The sequence below is a fragment of the Fukomys damarensis genome, unplaced genomic scaffold, assembly GCF_012274545.1.
Source record: "Fukomys damarensis isolate Sample0158 unplaced genomic scaffold, DMR_v1.0_HiC HiC_scaffold_8, whole genome shotgun sequence".
Taxonomy (NCBI): domain Eukaryota; kingdom Metazoa; phylum Chordata; class Mammalia; order Rodentia; family Bathyergidae; genus Fukomys; species Fukomys damarensis.
In genome coordinates, this window is record NW_022900920.1 from 24,467,617 (window position 1) to 24,471,657 (window position 4,041).

The window sequence follows — 4,041 nt, forward strand, 5'->3', positions numbered from 1 at the left end:
AAGGAGACTGGAGAATAATAGATGATGAGAACAGCAGGGGGCAGGTAAGAAGAAATTGTCCAAACTATTTCAGATAAGAGATTTTGGTAGAATCACTGTTATATTTTAGATGAAGGAGTGTGCTAGATACCTCATCATTGCATTGTGGCAAGTCAGTTCCTAGCCTCAAAGTATTTTTGTGGAGAACTTCAACTGTTTCTTTTTTTGAAATAAGGTCTCCCTAGGTAGTTCAGGCTGGCCTTGAACTCAGGGCCATCCTCCTATCTCAGCCTCCTGAGTGCTGGGAATACAGACTTGCACCAGGTGCCTGGCAAATCTACGTTCTATAGGCACATCGGTAGCAGTTTGAACAAATGTACCTGGATGAGTTTTGATCAGTGAAGCTGGGTTAGACTGGAGTACAGTCTGTGGAACAGGGCTCACTAGGAAGGCACTGTGGGTTATTGGCAAAAATGTGGCATTTAGTTTGAGAAAGGCCTAGGCTTAAATCCCTTCTCTGCTACCTTTGGTCTCTCCTCGGACCTCACTGTTGTCACATCATATTTCTATATATGTAGTAAACTCCACCAAATATTGTCTGTGTTTCTGTTGTAAGCAGTTAACTAGGAAGTTATTTGCCTTTGTATTTGTGTTTTCTTAATTCCTTTTTTGTAGATCTGGTTTCGATCTAGAAATATTTTCTTTTTCTATTTATTTATTTTTGTTTTGTTTTGTTTTTTGAGACAGGGTCTCACTATGTAGTTGAGACTGACCTGGAACTCACTATGTAGTCCAGGCTGGTATCGAACTCAGAGCGATCCTCCTGCCTCAGTCTCCTGAGTGCTGGATTATAGGTGTGCGCCACCACACCCAGCAATATTTTGATTTTACCTGAAAGAACTTCCTTTCCTTCCTTTGTCCTTCTTTTTTGTCTGTCTTCTACTTTTTCTTTTTGCACTACCAGGTAATGAACCCCGGGCCTTCACACATAACCAGCCACTTTTTAATTATTTTGAGACAGAGTTTCTGTAAGTCACTAAGTTGCTTGAACTTGCTGTCTTCTTGCTTCCGCCTCCCAAAGTTCTAGGATGACAGGCATGCACTTCATCTGGTTTAACATTTCTGACAGCATGAGTCTGGGTGATGAATGCTTTCAGTGTTTATGTGTGAGAACATGTCTTTGTCTTGAATTATTGTGAAATAATTCTTGATGGATGCTTTTTTTCATCTGGGACTGTAAGGTGCAGCTAAACCATCTTTTGATTTGTGTATTTCTGATGAGAAGTCGGCTGCCATTCTTATCTTTGCTTCTCTGTACAACAATGTCTTTTTATTTTAACTGCTTCTAAGATTTTTCTCTCCATTACTGGCTTTAGGTAATTTCATGGTGATATTCCGAGGTGCTGTTTTTTCATGTTTCTACTTACATTGTTGAGTCTCACATTTGTGTTTACAGTAATCAGTATATGTGGCAAGTTTTCAACCATTATTCAATGATTTCTTTCTGCCTGGGTCACCAGTTGCATGTATTCTAGGTTCAGTGAGTATATTTTCTTCATTTTTATTTTCAGTCTTTTTCTTCCCTCAGTATTTCATTTTGAATGGTTTCTATCAAAATATTTTCAAGTTCTTTTCTTTTTCAGTAATGTCTAATCTGCTGTTAACACTATGTAAGTGTGTGTGTGTGACGTGAAAAGCCTCAGACAAAGATTTTATACTCTCCAGAATTTGCCCTGGATCTTCCTAGATTAAAAAAAATTTTTTTCCATATCTTTGTTTACCAAGTCCATCTCCTTTTGCTTTTAATTGAATGTAGCGCCTATAGTTGTATTACTTTCAAAATCTCTGATTGGTCATTTTCTCATCATGGTCATTTTTAAAACTCTTCCACTTGATTTTTCTTCTCCTTACTATGGGCCATTCATTCTTGCTTCTTTTGGATGACTGAAAATTTCAGTCCAATGCCATTTTTGAACCCTATCTTATTGGGTGCTACATATATTTTGATTTCATGTCAGTTTTTTTTTTTTTTAATTGGCAGGGCCTGGGCCTGCACAATCACCGAGTATTTTTCCACTCTGACTCACAGGTAAAGGAATAATTCCTGCTCTGTACAAGCTTTGGTGTTCTCCCCTTATCTGTTCGTCTTCCCTGGCCTTGGGTATCTTCCTCACAAGTGTATGCTGATCAGCTGCCTCCTGGAGGGGGATCTTCTGCAGATCTCCACGGCTCTTTCTTTCTCTACTCTGGTTTCTTCTGTCTGGTGCTCTGCTTCCATTTCTAGCTGCTTTGACCTTCCTAGCCTCCCAGTTCTAGTCCCTGAACTCAGGGTCTGCCTAGCTTTTCTGAGGTCCCCTACTCTGCACAGCACCATGACAACCAAGGCTCTCTACGGCTCAGCTCGCTTGATTCCCTTCTCCTATTATGTCCAGTGGGTAAAAGCCAAATATTATATTTGCTCAATTGTTCCTGATTATTGCAGACTGGACAGTAAATTCAGTCTTGTTCCATCTTGTCTGGTTAGACTGGATTACTACAAATTATTGTTCTGTTCATAAAGCTGCTGAAGGTGTCACCTGTTTCCAAAAACAGTTTTCATGCAGTAACCTGAAACCCCTAGCATAGAATCTGCATTAACAAATCAGTCACCCTTGTGCAACTAGGTGTTACAGAAGAGTTGCCTACAAATGAATTTTTAAAAGGACTGTATTCCTCTCTGGTTTACATTTACAAATTCCTGTGGTGCTCTCTTTACTTCATTTCCTTTTACTTTCTTAGGTAGTGATTCAAACCCTAGGGCTTTTCTCTATCTCTGCCCCTCCTTCCTTTTTCTTCGTTATCATCTGTAATCTGTTTACAAAATTTCATGACCCTTTGGGATTAGAATTCACCTAGTCAATATGCAATCCTCAAGTACTTAGATGTGAGCTTGCTGCTAAGGTACTTAGCAATTTGAGAGAAAACAAACTTGGCTTATCTGACATCTAGCAGATTGGGAGTAACATTTATTTTCCCTATACATTAACTTCATTTTGTACTTCATAAATATAACTATGATTCCTCAACTTACAGTTAAAAAGACTGAAGTATTAAAATGACTTGAAGTCTGAGTGGAATTTGCTATACTTTAGCCATTATCCCAAACTGAAGAGCAAACTCTAAGGAACAATAGACGTTAAGAGTAGGAAAAATTTGAGATAGCTCCTGAGAGACAGGAGGGGACCCTAAAGTAGGTTGCCAATGAGCCCTCTTCTCAAAGGAAGTTTTATAGAGCAAAATCACAAGGTATGTATAGTGCGGATCAAAACCATAATCAACCAGTAAGATTACAAGTATAGCCACCTAGGTAATATTGATCCAACAGGGAGGCAGGTAGTATAGTCTTTATTACTTTGTTTATCCCTTGGGGAGGCATGTACATGGTCATTGGTCTTTCTCTTGAGGCCTGGCCTTCACGGATGCTCCTGTAGCCACAACTGTAATGTGCTTTCATGTGCTGTACTGACACTCTGGAGGGCCTTGCCCTGACTTCCTACAATATTTTTTACCTATTATATTATGATTTACAAATAAAAGTAATCAAGTCAAGCTAATGAACATGCTGTTACCTCAAATACCATTTTTTTTGGTGAGAACATTTGAAACATACACTTCAAAATCCCTGTTATTAGAAATATTCACCACGCTATGTAAAAGAGCTCACAGGAAAGAAAATTTCCTAACAGAGGTGTTGTATTTTTCAAGCGTTATTTTTTTACTCCTCATTTTCCTCCTTGGGGGCTCAGCTAGTCTTACAGAAATTATACCGTGCGGCCTTTTGCAGCCAGTGCCTCCCCTATCCTTCATAAATTCTGTAGTGCTACAGACCTCATAAAAGGTCAGCTCACATATATACACACTGACAGCTAGCCTCAGCCTGGAGGTGACACGAGCTCACAGTTCACGCAAGGAAATTTAGAGGCGCAGGCACTCGCATCGCAAGCTCAGCCACACACCTGTCCGCGAGCACACATCCTACACCGATCCTTTCGGGCACAAAGGGGTCCGCCCCGCCTCGCCCCT

General features: G+C 40.0%; 1 protein-coding gene across 3 annotated transcripts in view; it reads left to right on the forward strand.

The window, feature by feature from the left end:
- Gpam (glycerol-3-phosphate acyltransferase, mitochondrial) overlaps window positions 1–4,041 on the forward strand; it is a 65,017-nt gene that overhangs the window by 28,421 nt on the left and 32,555 nt on the right. The gene's annotated exons all lie outside the window — the stretch shown is intronic.